The sequence below is a fragment of the Mustela erminea genome, chromosome 6 (genome assembly GCF_009829155.1).
Source record: "Mustela erminea isolate mMusErm1 chromosome 6, mMusErm1.Pri, whole genome shotgun sequence".
Taxonomy (NCBI): Eukaryota; Metazoa; Chordata; class Mammalia; order Carnivora; family Mustelidae; genus Mustela; species Mustela erminea.
Genome location: NC_045619.1, coordinates 11,519,440 through 11,534,532, shown reverse-complemented (window position 1 = coordinate 11,534,532; position 15,093 = coordinate 11,519,440). Strand labels below are relative to the sequence as shown.

Genomic DNA, 15,093 nt, shown 5'->3' with positions numbered 1-15,093 from the left:
GACTTTAAAAATGTAACCAGGGCCAAGATGGTATTAACAGAAACAAGAGTGCAGCCCAGGCCTCAGGCCTACTTGTTTCCAAAATGCAAGCTCCTTCCCTGACCCCAGCCTGCCTCTTTTCAAGCATGGAGGGGCCCTGAAGTGTGAGAGGCACTGGTGAAGTCCTTGAGGGGCCTGAGGGCTCAGGGGACAAAGGTTGCCTCTTGACTTCCCAGGCAGGACTCTGCACTCTGAAAGCCCCAGCCTCATCCAGAAGTGCTGGCTGGGGGGCTGGTAAAGGGAAGAATTTGTAACAAAGCCCCACGAGGTGCCACTTTTTATCCTGATCCTCTCCTTCCCCTCCAGCGTCCCGTGGCCAGTGTCAGTCACCCTCACACAGCAGAAGGCCAGGCCGGGTGATGTCCAGGTCTGGATCAGCAGGGACAGACCCTACAGACCTCCCAAGGGCTGCTTTCCCATCACGCACTTTCCCATCAGAGGCTAAATAAAGCTCCCTCCGCTCCAACAAGCAAGAGGAAGACTGGCATCCTCCAACCTAAATCTAAACCCGGGCTTATTCAGGGAGGAGGGGGGGGGGTGGAGGTAACCGCAGCCCGGCTCCAAGGAATGCACAGCACCCCCCCCCCGCCCCCCTACCCCGGGAAACCAGGCAGGGCCACGTGACTGGCGTCCTCCAGGCTGGCAGGCCAGATGAAATCACGGCCACAGTCACACCCTGAGTCACGGACTGTCGAGGTCCCCACCCAGCCGGCTACAGGAAATGCTGTGTTTTCCAAGAGCGCGCCCGAGTCCCGCCCGCCCGGGGCGCAGCGAAGCTCAGTGGCGCCCCCTGGAGGCGCGCGGCTGCCGGCTCCGTCGCGCCTGGGCGCGGACGCGGCGCTCTTCCACGCGCCTCTCGCGCGCTGCGGTAGCCCCTCGGCGGAGCTGCCCAGGTGTCTTCCGAAGTGAGGGGAGAAGAGCACCTCTCCCGGGTGCTGCTCTCCGTCCCACCGCGAAGCTGCCCGCGTCCCAAGCGGTTATTTCCCGTGTGTTATTCCCTTCGCTTCCTCCGGGGGGCGCGCGCGCAACTTTACTTGCGTGTTTACTTGGTGAGCGTGCGGGGGTGGGGGGACGGAGTGGACAACATCACAGGGGTTCGTGCTGGTAAGCACTGTGTTAAGTCACCAAAGTAGGAACCCAGGAGAGTTACACGCCTATTCCTACCTTCCCTTGCATTAATTTGTTCCTCTCCACCCTCCCACAAGGTGCACTCCCTGGGGGTCTCACCCCCTCGCAAGGCCAGCTCCCACGATTGCATAAGCTGATGCCTTGCGTCTCCGTGGTTCTGTTTGTCCAGGTGAACGCCAACTGACCGAGGACCGAGGACCAGACAGATGACACCCCTCCTTAGGACTTGGTTCGGCGAAAGTCCCCTCCAGAGGCCAGCCGCCACCCCCAGGGAGAGTTGCAAACCCCCAGATTGACTCAGGTAAGTTTCCATCATCAAAGGGAATGGAGGATCCATAAAGAAATTCAGTTCTGACATTGAAAACTGAAGGAAGAGACATTTTGCGCTGCCCAGTTTATGGGCTAGGTTGATTCACACCTACTACACCCTTTTAACAACTTACACCTACTTCAGGGTACAACAGAGACGCAATAACACTAGCCCAGCCATAAAAATAAGAGTAATAACTACCTTGCAGCAAGAGATTCTCGGGTGTCTGGTATCGTGCTTTCCTTACATCATCCAGCTGGTCCTCACGGCGACCTTGTGACGGCGACCTTGTGAAGGAGAGGTGCTTATTAGCCCCACTTACAGAAGAGGAATTGAGATCTGGGAAGGTGAATGACCGCCCCAGTGTTCCAGGGCTGGCGAGTAAGAGTCAGGATTCAAGACCTGGTGTTTGCCTCCAGAACTCTACTGAGGGCTGCACTGGTCTCTGGCCAAATGACTGAAATTCCCCTTCAGACCCGCTGTTTCTGCAGAGATCCCAGAGACTCTTACGGGAGCTTCTCAGCCACAACAGACCTCTTCTCCCTCCTGGCTTCTGTTTTGTGTTCTTTGATCACCCCCAGAGCCCACTGGGAGACTCCCAGACTCCACTGCTCCCTCTATTCCAGGATGAGGAGTGTTCCCGTGTCTCAGGTCTGGTCGCTGCTGCTTCCTCTTTGGGTTCCGACAGTCCACCCAGCCCTCATCCTTCCTTGGGCTCCCAGGGCGAGGGCCGTGCCCCTCATCGCCACCCTGATGTCCATCCACTGATGAATGGGGAAAATGTGGCCCACCCTACAGTGGCCTCCGATTCAGCCACGAGAAGGAATGGAAACTGACCCCTGCTACATGTGGATGAACCTGAAACACCTCCTGCTAAGTGAAAGCGGCCAGACGCAAATGTCATGTATTATATGTTTCCGTTTCTATGAAACATCCGGAAGGGTTGAATCCGCAGAGGCTGAAAACAGATGAGTGGTTGCTGGGGACCAGGTGGAAGGGAGAAATAGGGAGAGACTGCTTAACGGGCAGTCCTTTGGCGGGTGATGGAAGTGTTTTGGAACTAGACCCAGAGGGTGATCATCCAACATTGTGAATGTACTGAATGCCACTGAATTGCACATCTTAAAAACGGCTAATTTTATGTTATGTGAAATTTGCCCCAGTAGGAATAAATACACACACACACACACACACACACATAACTAAGTACTAGGTCATCCATGTACGACCAGCTGTATTGCTTTTTCATCAGACTGACTTTTGTCATCATGTCAGCTGTCCTCTCCCTAGGAACTTGGTTCAAGATCCTGAAAATCCTTGCAGACGATTTGACAGCATCTTGCTGGTCTGCTGTAAGCTTCTCTGCTCCTCTGGTCCCTGCTGAGTCTTCCCGGACAAGTGGGGGAAACTGGCTGCCCGGGAGACCTCTCTCACCTGCTATCTATCTGCTGGTGGCGGGGCGGGGGCGGTGTTAGAGTGCCATTAGTCAGGGCTTTTCCTTGCAAGTAAGAGAAACACAAACAAGCTGGCTGACTAAGCAGAAAAGGAGCTTCTTAAAAGGATATTAACTCACAGGATGGGTTGAAGGGCTGGTGGACCTGGCTGGAGGCTGTGCCTCCAGGATCAATGCACGGAAACAGCTGGATGAGCAAAACACCAGCACGCTGTCGCTCTGCTAGGACATTTCTTTACCAAGAACTTGCCCAAGACTGCAGGCCTATAGCCACTCTCCCTACACTGAGCCTCCTGCCCTGGGTTCTCACTTCCTTATAGTCTCCCCTGGGCATCGGATTGGTGGAGCCGGGTCACGCCCAGGTGCCTTGGCTTCAAGGAAGACTTGTTCCTGGGTCCCACCTCCTCCATGGGGAGATGGAAATTTCTCAAATATTACAAAATGTTGAACACGTGGCAGGCATACAGAAAACACGGCACACAGCGGATACTGCCTCCATTATTCCCCAAGTGCTTGAAGGACCATATGGCAGCCCAAGCTCATTTGACCTTATCTCTTCTCATGAGAGAACTGGGGACTTCTGCAGAGACCCAGCCTGGCCAGCTCCGATTTGCAACTATCCAGAACCTTCACACCTGCTCCCCTCCCCCAGATGTGTAGGTTTCAAGGGGCTGGGAGGGAGAAAAAGCCCACCTACCCCTAGTTATGGGTTAGGTAGATAACTCAGACCCGTCAATCACTACATTCCGTTTTGCAAGAACAGTGATTGGTCCAAGGAAGCCCATGATCAGAACAGTGCCTTTTCAAGTTTTCCCTGGGATTGATAAGGTGTGTGTGTGTGGGGGGAGAAGTTCTTTTGCCATGGAGTTGTCAAACTAGAAGGAAATGCAGCTGGGATCATCTTCCCTCACCCTAAGAAAGAAATTATATGCAAAAGAAAAATCTCCTATGGAAAGGAGGGATTGGTGAGACAGCCAGGAAAATATGGTTTCATTTCCTGGATCCAGCTAAGCCTGAAGCCTTTCCATCTCTGGTCTTTAATTACAGAAGCCAAAATTCCTTTATACAGCTTCAGTTAGTTAGAGTTGGGTTTCTCTGGGAACTGAGTCTTTGTAATTCGCCACCTACTCTCTAGTGGGAAATTGACTATGAAACATTTTCTGTCCATTAGTTCATTTGGTAGTGGATTTTAAAGTAAGGAGGGAGCTTTAGTATTGTTACTCAGATTTTACATAGAAGAAATTTTGGGTTCAGAAAGGTTAAGGGACTTGTCCAAGTTCACACAACTAATTGTGTACTGGCTTGTATTTGAATTCATTTTTGCCCACCTTTACATTTAGCACTTGTTCTAGAATTCCAAGGGTCAGGTTCTATTTTCAGAACTAATTCTTTGCTTCATAGTTTTCTGCGGTCCTTGGTATACTCGGGACTTTCAAAGCTCTGTCCTCCTGATAACAGAATAACTACAAGAGCTTATAGAATATACCTAGGCATTTTCATTTTCAAAAGGTATAAAGGCCAAGGTATAAAACTTTGAAGGAGGAATTTCAGTCTGATCGGGGATGTGGGGGACTCAGAGTTTCTGGAATCTCAATCCTCATACCCACACTTATGGGAAACCCTGACCCTCTCTGGTTCTCTGCTTTTTTTTCTTGGGAAACCCAAGGATTTCCTAGAAGGGTAGGAGCTGCCATATTCACATGTCTTTGGAGTCCTATGTCATTCATAGGGACCTGTCATTTAAGCATAACCTCTTCCAAGTCCAAACGCTGACCACACCAGGCCAATACCGGGAGGTCAGTTACTGCAGAAAGAAACATGAGAGAGAAGAATCATGGGAAATGAGTACTCGTTGAGCACAGGCCAGCGATGGCAAATCTGGTTCCTCTCCACCCTCAGCTTCGCTCCTGCGCTGACAAGAACTCCAAGGCGACCTCGGAGCTCAGCGGGTAATGACTGTGGCCGCCAGCTCTCTGTCCTCTCTGGCCGAGCGCCAGGCACCTCGCATCATTAACCCCACGTTCTCGCCACAACCTCTGAGGTGAGACTTACTTGTCTTCTGTCCCAGAGGAGGAAACTGGAGTTCAGAGAAGATGTTAACTGCCCTGTAAAAGCTGCTAAAAGGAGATTCTTATATAAAAACTAATAAATAAACAACACACCAGTGTATTACCTTCCACATGCAAGACATGTGTCGAGCCTGCTGTGTGTCGTCTTCACTCATTTCCCGAAGGCCTGGGAGGCGGCCCGCCATTTTGCAGGAGGCGGAAGTAGGAAGTAGGAGGTGGGATCCGAGTGCGTCCGGGACCAGGGCCTGGTTCTAACTGTTGCTCCCCGCTGGTTTATCTCCTCTGAGTTGCTACATGAGTGTGGGCAGGGACTCTGAGAAAGTGATGGGCTCATGATGACCCCAAAAGCTGCCCTAAGCACTTCCGGAGAGGCCTTCTAGCATCTCCCTTCTGCCAGAAGCACGTGAGGGGGGCCTCCGCACAGCATGCTTATTCCTAGCAGGGCTGGCCCATCCCTGGGGCAACCACCCTTCTCCAGCTCTTTGAGCTCCCTGCCCTGCATGGGGGAGGCGGTCACCCTACAGCCCCTCAGTGCCACCTGCCCTGGCCTGTTCCCATCTGGGGGAGTCACAGACATAGAGAACTTTCTGCATGAGAAGGATGCCTTGGGGAAAAGCCTCGAGGCAGCTTGGTACTGTGACAAAAACGTTGCCATTGCTCCTGGCCGGGTGACATGAGACGGAGGCTTCCGCATCTGGAAAGCAAGGAGGCCGGCCTGTAGGACCACCCCAGTGACTTAGTTGCTCTAAATTACGTGCACTGACTGGGTCCACGGATGGTTTCGGTGGCCTCCCTCAGACCCTGCTCATTCTCTCTCTTTTCCCCTGACGCCCACCTACCCAGCTAGTCATTTTCCCAGCATCACTAAGAACATTTTCAAATAAGCAGCAAAACTGAATTGGTCTTACAGGGAGTTCCCATATACTCCCCTGCTAGATTCCATCCAGTTCTCATAGCTGGTTTCCGCAGTGACCGTGGAGGCAGAAGGTCCCACACACGCCTCCCAGAGAACACGCTGGTGGGGTTCACTGAGAACCCTTTCTTTCTCCCACAGTTCATGCCCCCTCCTCGCCCCAAACTCCTTCTGTTGGTGGCCATCCCTCTGGCCACACACAGTCCACGCCCTGCAGTGGTGACCATGGACCCGACCCTTGGTGCCCTTCTTACAGGGCATCAGAGAGGGAAGGAGCTTGCCGGCCGGGAGGTGACGTCTCAGGAGGTCACTCTGTGCCAGGCACTTGCCGTGGGCTGTTCTAATACTTCTCCCCAGAGATGTGGAAGTGATAACAACTGATCTAGAAACTTTGGGGAATTCCACAGAAGCATAACGAAAACCTTAAAATCATCCATAATTCCGCAGACTGCAGTAGCTAGCATTAATGGAGTGCCTACTGTATGCCAGGCATCATGCGTGTTGTCCGTATATCCTCGGCAACCATATTTGGTAAGGAGATAGTTACCATGATCTCCAAGTTCCAGCTGAGGAAACAGGCACGGAGAAGGTAGGTGATTTACTCAGAGCTGCACAGCTAGGAAGGGATGTGATGGGGATTTTCACTCCACCTGGTTCTAGTTAGTGTGAGGTTTTCAACACCGGTTTCCACTGTGTCCCCTGATTCTGTGATAAATGATTCAGGTATTTTCTGTGCAGTAACATTTGAGCATGCACCTGTATATTTCTTTTAATAAACCCAAGATCATGTTATTTTTCTCATCTGCTTTTTTCCCCTTAAAATATTTAACCATCTCTATTCTAATACTACTCCTCCAAACAAACCCTGTGAAATAAACTAGGCCAGGCACTGTCCTGAGTGCTCTACAAGTAATAACAATCTTGGGGCGCCTGGCTGGCTCTGCCTTCAGATCAGGTCATGATGTCAGGGTCCTGGGATCGAGCCCCAAGTAAGGCTTCCTGCTCAGCGGGGAGCCTGCTTCTCTCTCTCCCTCTGCTGCTCCCCCTGCTTGTGCTCTCTCTCTCTCTCTCTCTGTGTCAGATACATAAATTCAAAAAATCTTTAAAAGCAAAAGTAATTATAAATCTTCACAGCGACCTATGGGGAACATACTTATTAGCTCCAGTTTACAAGGGAAACCAAGGCACAGAGAGGTGAAGTAACTTGCCCAAAGTCACACAACTAGGAGGTGACAGAGCCCCTCAACAAACCCAGCAGTCTGGCTCCGATGTCTGGGCGCTTCCCACTAGAAACTGTCTTCTTGAATCAGTCTTGGTCCTTCTATCATACCTGACCATGCACCTTTGTAAATGCTGTTGAATCTGACCAACAAAAGTTGTGAGGCCAGACATGCCAAGAACCGTGTATTGGTGCTCCTGCTGTGTCACCAATGTCTCCAGAAAACATACATGTATTATGTCGTGGTTTCTGTGGGTCAAGACCCCAGACGCACTCAGCGGTTCCCTCCGGCTCTAGGTCTCTCTCACGGCTGTAGTCAAGGTGCCGGCTGGGATCACCATCCTCTCGAGATCACCTGCCTCAGGACCCCCTTCCAAGTTCACTCAGGGGCTGGGCTCGGTTGGAGTGAGGGCTTCTGTTCCTTGGTGTCGGCCTCTCCTTGGGGCAGCTCCCAACACGGCTGCCGGCTTCATCAAAGGCCTCAGTGGGAGACAGAGGAAGCCAGCAAGACAGAAGTCCCACTTCTAGAACGTATTAATGATTTTTGTATCATCATGCCTGAATGTGCATAACACAAAATTCACCATTTTAGCCATTGTCAAGTGTACGGTTTTGTGACATGGCACACTCCTGTACAACCATCACCGCTGCCCATCCCCAGAAGTTTCTCATTTTCTTGGTGACTCTGTTCCCATTAAACACTAACTTTCCATTCCTCCCCTCCCCCAGCCCCTGGCAACCTCTGTGCTACTCGGTAGCTCTAAGAATTGACTTTTCTCGCTGCTGAAATAGGAGAGGAGTCTTAGAAGTCGACCCAGATAATACTTTTTGTGGCTGATTTATTTCTCTTAGCATAAGGTCTTCACGCTTCCTCCACATTACAGCACGCGTCAGAACATCCTCCGTTTGAGGACTGAATAACATTCCACCGAATGCATACACCCTACTGTGTTCATCCACTCATCTGTCGGTGGACAGGCTTCCATCCCTTGGCTGCTGTGAGCACGGGTGTGCAAATACCTGCTGGAGTCCCTGCTTTCGGTTCCTTTGGATAGACATCTAGGAGTGGAACTTGCTGGATCATACGGTGATTCTATACTTAACCTTTGGAGGAACCGCCATATTGTTTTCCATGGCAGTGGCCCCATTTTGCCTTCTCACCAACAAGGCAAAAGGGTTTTGATTTCTCCACATCCTCGCCAACACTTGTTGTTTCCTGTTTTGTTTTGGCTTCATGATAACCATCCCAGGGAGTGTGACGTGGTATTTCATTAATGGCATCCCTTTTACAACCTCACCTCAGAAATTAGATCCCTTCCGTTCTGTCATATTCTATTTATAAGAAACAAGTGACTAAGCCTGGCCCACACTTGAGGGAGGACATTATAGAGGGCCTAAATGACAGGAGCCAGGGGTCACTGGAGCTGTTTTAGAAGGCTGCCTATCACAAATGTCATGAGTATCTTGTTTTTGTAATGTTATTACTTTAAATGTACAGCGACATGTTATTGGATTTGGTTCCATTGCATAATGGCAGATATATCGGCTTTGGGGCTAGAAAGATTGGAGTTTAAATTGGATCTTTGTCTTCCCAGCTGTGTGACCTTGAGAAGTTACTAGACCTCTCTGAGGCTTGGTTTTCTTTGTTAAATGGAAACAAAAATACCTACCTTGAAAGATTATTGCAAGAATTAAACAAACTAATGTATGTGATGTGTCCTACACACTGTAGGAGCTCAATAAATGATATCTCACCATCATCATCACCATCATCACCATCGCCATCATTACTGTGGCCGGAAGGAAGTTAGTGATCAAAACCAGGCGTGGGGAGTTTTCCGGCAGGGTGTCCTTACAAGCTTCACCACCAGGTGGCAGCTGTGGTCAGACTGGGTATTAACCTCTCTTTGTTGGTATGAGATAAAGATGTGTGTATAGTAATAGCTAAGGATTATTTTGGGCAGGGTGAGCATATGAAAAAACACAGTATCACAATCCCTACATTGGGATTAAGTTATTATTTCAGTGTCCTTCTGTGAGCTTATGTTCTGTTCCTCTGCTGCTCCGGCCCCCTACCCCCTGCAGAGGACATAGCCTTCCCCACACCCTCCTGGCATGGCTGGTTCTTGCCAGCCCCATTATGGGCAGCTCTGAAACCTTTCTCAAGCTTCCCTGCCTTTGCTTTAGCTTCCTCTTCTTCTGTCCTACTTACATCAGGTCTCACCTTACTCTAGAAGCTTAAGCAGCTCCTGCTGTCCCCATTCTACTCATGTCAGGTCTAACATCTTTCTAGAAGCCCTTCCTGATCTCCCCCACCCAAACCCCAGGTAGCATAGGCTCCCTCATCCAGGCTGTCCTCAATCACAGCCCTTGACTCCACACCTCTGATCTGTGGTCACAGGGCCTGGCAACCCAGGAGGACACAGGGGTGCACAATCATTCTGTAAATATTTACCAAGTTCCCTCTGTGTGCTGGGCATTAGGTGAGCGGGACCTGCTGGCAGCCTTTCTCTGAATAAACAAACCAGAATCTTGAAATACGGAGCCTCTCCTGAAGACGTCATCAGACCTCGAGCCATCAGAACTTTGCACTTGCCAGATAAAATACAGGATGACCATTTAAATTCAAATTTCAGAAAAGCAACACATTATTTTTCAGTAGTATATCTGAATCAATATAGAAGACATATTCAATAATAATGGAAATAATAAATAATGGGTCCTAAATGTTGCAGAGGGCATGTGAATACTAAAACTGTGTTGTTGTTTATCTGAAATTCAACCTGGATTGGGCTTCATGGGTTTTTGCTGTTTTGGTATCGGATTAGGGCTTTGACCAAGGCAGTGAAAGGCCTCGTTTGTAAGGTGTCCCTACAGCATGTCGGCGTGATTACATTTCCATGAAGCACAAGCCTGCCCCGTTGAGAACCAAAGGTATTTTGAAGTTTAATGGACTATTATTTTTGAACCAGAAATCCCTCTTTCTAGCTGATTGTATGTTTTCTGACCTTGAGAGACCTCTCCTTAGAATTTACACGCCCACTCCAGAAAGGCTCGGTGTGATACATGGGAAAGCTTTGGTCTTAAAGCAGTCATGCCGGCGGGGGAGGGCAGGATGGGGCTTGGGGGAGAGGGCTTTTCTTGGCTGCCCTTAGACAGGTTTAAATTCTGCTCCGCCCTGATGGTCTCCGGTGATGGCGGCCGGTCCATTAGCTCTTCTCCTCTGGCCTTGAAGCTGCATCCCAGGCACACCGCCCCCTGCCCCGATTTCATGGAATCAGGGAGCCGATCAGAGGCTCCTCGGAGAGCATCCCAGGCAGGTGGACTAGCCGCTGATTCTGGACATCCCCTCTGGGCACTGCGGGGGAAACAGCGCAGGGCCTGAGGCTAAGACTCGAATCCGGGTTCTGGCTCTGCTACCTGCCAGCTGAAGAACACTCGTTCTCAAGTCATGCACTCGTCTGGGAATGGGCTATGGGACTCCATGCTAGGGACCAGGGTATGAATAATGCTAATGAGACATTTCTCTTAGATTCAAGTCTCCGGAGTGTTCCCTCTTTGAGCCTGTTTCTAATCTGTAAATATGTATTCTGTAGAAGGGGGCACATAAGAGGGACCTACAACCTTTCCCCTAAAACCCTAGGGGCCAAACATCCTCCCTAATTTAGAATGGTCCCGTTTGTAGGCAGGTAATGTAGTGTATGTTATGTCTAATGAAACAAATACCTATTTATGCTGCAGTGGGGGGGGATAAATTCTTCCTCTCTCTAGGTGCGCTCACTGCCCCTGCCATTCAACCACAGGATTTATTTCCCCTCCCCTTGAGTCCAGGCTGGACCGTGACTGCTTTGACCAATAGAACATGGCAAACATGACAATGACCTTGGGTGGACTTGCAGCTCTGCCTGTTCTCATGGAGCGTGAGTCACCATGTAAAAGTCTAACTACCCTGCCGGGGAGAACACATGGGGAGGAAAAGGCTCTCCACTGAGCCCAGCCATCCAGACGTCCTCACCAAGGCGCCCGACATAGGAATGAAGCCACGTGACACTCTCCAGCCCAGCCCAGCCCAGCCCCCCACTGAATGCCCCTCCCCCGCACCCTATGACCTCTGTTGCCACCATGGGAAGCAGAAGACTCACCCAGCTAAGCCCTGCCCCGATTCCTGACCCCAAATGCCATGAGTTACAACAAAATGCTGGTTGTTTTACGTCAGTGAATTTTGAGGTCATTTGTTGCCCAGGAGGACAAAGCTGGAATTCCTGACGGCCCGAACTGGAGCCAAACCCTGGAGCTTGGTCTCCTCTGGAAGCTCTCGAGAGGGGCAGGAGGGCAGGAGGATGGAGGGGAATGGTCTGAGGAGCCAGGGAAGATTGTAAAGTAAAAAAGGGGATATGCCCTTTAGCCCAGAAATGTCATTCCTAGGGATCCAGTCTACTGAAATATTTGCACACGGGTTTGCTAGACTATGCGAGCAAGACTGTTCCCACAGGGGGGTGTGGGATCCGAGCACGGGGAGGCAACCTAGGGATCCACCCATAGAAGGATTAAATCAGTGAGGGCACATCTAAACAATGCGACCTTGAGGAGGCATTTTATTTTTTTTTTCAAAGAGTTTGTTTATTTATTATCGAGAGAGAGAGCACAAGTAGGGGGAGCAGCCGGGACAAGCAGACTTCTCCTGAGCGTGCAGCCTGACGCAGGGCTCGATCCTGAGGTCGTGAGCCTGAGACCACAACCCTGAGCTGAAATCAAGAGTCAGACACCCAACCAGCTAAGCCACCCAGGGGCCCCTGTAAAGAGATATTTTAAAAGAATGGAGTAGATCTGTGTGTAATGATTGGGAAAGGCCAACGGAGTCATGAGACGGGCATGTCCTCAGTGAGTCGTTGAGGGAAATGTATTATTATAAATACATTTCTGGGTGTGCATACGGATGTAGTTATTCTGTCCTTATCTACACCTGGATCCAGCTCCAGTGCAGCCCTGTCGGCCATCTAGAAGGAAACCATAGGAGACACCTGTCGCTTCTGCTTGTCCAGAGACTTTCATCCTGGCCTCTTCTGGAAATAGCACCCATGGGGCGCCTGGGTAGCTCAGTGGGTTAAGCCTCTGCCTTTGGCTCAGGTCATGATCCCAGGGTTCTGGGATCGGGCCCCTCATCGGGCTCTCTGCTAGGCGGGGAGCCTGCTCCCCGCCCCCCCCCCCCGGCCTGCCTCTCTGCCTACTTGTGATCTCTCTCTGTGTCAAATACATAAATAAAATCTTAAAAAAAAATAGCACCCAGATCCTCTTCTGAGAATGGATTCTTCCCCCACATTCCATGCCAGTGGTTTGGGTTGGACTCTATTCCTCCCTCTGTCCCTAGGGCTGGAGCACAGAACTCGGGCCTGGCCAAGCACAGCACCAGCCACGGTGATGGTTCTGGACAACCAAGCTTGTCCGATCACAAGTCAGGCCTGGCGCGGGCACTCCCGAGCTGCCCATCTTCCCCGGGAGCTCTGATTCAGGGCTGCAGTGCCTCAGCCACTGAGCAGACGTGATTGGAGCTGCCTCTTGGGACTGTGGGGACCTCCTGAGACTACAGCTCGGCTTCTGACCTGGGAGCCCCCGGATCTCCAAACTGAGCGAACTCGCACCATTCCGACAGACCTTATCCCTGCCCGCCTTCACCAGGGCTGGCGCCTTGAAACCAAAACACCCTCATGGACCCAGAGGCTCGCAATATCATAGTAGTGGTCACCTCTGAGGAGTGAGAGTCAAGAGGCTCTTCAGTTATATCTCTATATGAGTCATGAGTTTTGATTAGCGTGTGCTGCTTTCGTAATTCCAAACTACCTTGTGAAGACGCGGGTCTGGGGATGTCTTTTTCAGCGTCTGTCCTTTTGCTTCCCATCCTGGCTTCCTGGAAACAGGTCTCCTTGGTTGCAGGTTATGTCAAGTAAATCAAGGTGGGCTATAAATTTTTAATAACAGCTTTATTGAGGTATAGTTCACGTGCCATAAAATTCGTCCTTTCAAAGTGCACCATCCAGTGGTTTTAAGGTAGCCGTGAGGCTGTGCCATCGGCGCTCATCCTAACTTCAGAACAGTCTCATGGCCCCAGCAGGAAGCTCAGTGCGGACTGGCCGCCTCTCTCCACCTCCGGTCCGTTCCGTGTCTCTCTGGATCTGCGTCCCACATACACCGAATTATAGGGTCTGTGATCTTTCGAGCCTAGCTTCTTCCACATGGCATCATGTTTTGTTTTGTTTTTAAGATTTTATCTACCTATTTGTCAGAGAGAGAGACAGAATAAGTAAGCAGGGGGAGCAGCAGACAGAGGGGGAGAGGGAGAAGAAGGCTCCCCACTGAGCAAGGAGCCCGTCACAGGACTCGATCCCAGGACCCTCAGATCACAACTCAAGCTGAAGACAGACACGTAATGGACAGAGCCACCCAGGTGTCCCCAGCATCAAGTTTTTAAGGTTCATCTGTGTCGTAGCAGGTGTCAGTTATGGCTTCTTTTGTTTCCATATAGTTTTTAAAGTTTTTTTTTTGCTTTAGCAATATGTACCTAAGACTTAGTTTTAGCCGTTTTTCGGTGTGCAGGTCAGTGGCTTTAAGCATCTTTCCACCATCGTGCAAACATCACCATACCCCACTCCAGAATGTTTCCATCATCCTATGTTGAAACTCTGTCCCCCTTAAAAGGATAGCTCCCTGCTACTCTCCCTCAGCCCCTGGCAAGCAGAGTTCTACTTTCTAAGCTGTGCATTTGACCATTCCATGAACCCCCATATAAGTGGAAGAATACAGTAAATATTGTATATGTTCCATATAAGTAGAATAGTAAAATAATATATATATATGTATATACACACATACACACACACACACACACACATTCACATACATACATGTCCTTTCGTGTCTGGCTTAATTCACTTAACATAATGTCTTCCAGGTTCGTCCATTTCATCCACATTGGAGCTGTATCAGGATTTCTTTCTTTTTTTTTTTTTTTTGTCTTTTTTTAAGAGAGTGAGCTAGAGAGCACGCTCGCATGCAAGCCAGGGGGCAGGGGCAGAGGAAAAGGAGAGAGAGAATCTCAAGCAGGCTTCCTGCCCAGCACAGAACACTATACAGGGCTAGATCTCACCACCCTGAGATCATAACCTGAGCTGAAACCAAGAGTCAGATGCTTAACCGACTGAACCACCAAGGCATCCCAGGATTTCATTGCTTTTTAAGGCAAAATACTACTCCATTGTATGGATGGACCACATTTTCCTTATTCATTCATCTGTTGATTGACATTTGGGTTGTTTCCACTTTTTGCCTAATGGAAATAATGGTCTCATGCACATTGACATACAAGTTTTTGTGCGCACATATGTTTTTGCTTCTCTTGGGTTTACACCTAGGAGCAGAATTGCTGAGTCATATGGGAACTGGACATTCGAGTTCTTGAACAACGGCCCCACTGCTTGCTTAGCCAGCCGTGTCATTTTACATTCCCACCGACAATGGAAAAGGGGTCCGGTTTCTCCACATCTTCACCAATGCTTGCGATTTTTGGTCTTTTTTAATGAAGTAGTATCTCACTGTGGTTTTGATTTGCATTTCCCTAATGAGTAACGATGCTGCGCATCTTTCCCTGTGCTCTTGGCTTGTTTCCATCTGCTGTTTTCTCATGATCCGCTTCTACCTGGTGGAATTTAATTCAGCAATATTACCTGTTCATGAACAAAATGCCAGTCAGTGTGTCAAGTGTCAAGGGTACAAAGATAAAGAAGACAAAACCTTGCTCTGGAAGATATTTTCAGGCTAGCTGAAGACCCAAGATACAAGTACATCTAGCAAAACAAATAGTACTGTGGAGTCTAGTTTCCATGAGATGGGCAGCGTCTCTGTTTTACACTATAACTGTGGAGCATGCAAGTGTACCTGATACCTAGAAGGGGTTTGTGACACATGACA

General features: G+C 49.8%; 1 long non-coding RNA gene across 1 annotated transcript; it reads left to right on the top strand.

Annotated features, from left to right (window-relative positions):
* The first annotated feature begins 727 nt into the window (after positions 1-727).
* Positions 728-2,650, top strand: LOC116592843. The gene is made up of 3 exons (XR_004286622.1): positions 728-944; positions 1,337-1,468; positions 2,104-2,650. It is a non-coding gene; the product is annotated as an uncharacterized LOC116592843 (long non-coding RNA).
* Positions 2,651-15,093: the final 12,443 nt, after the last annotated feature.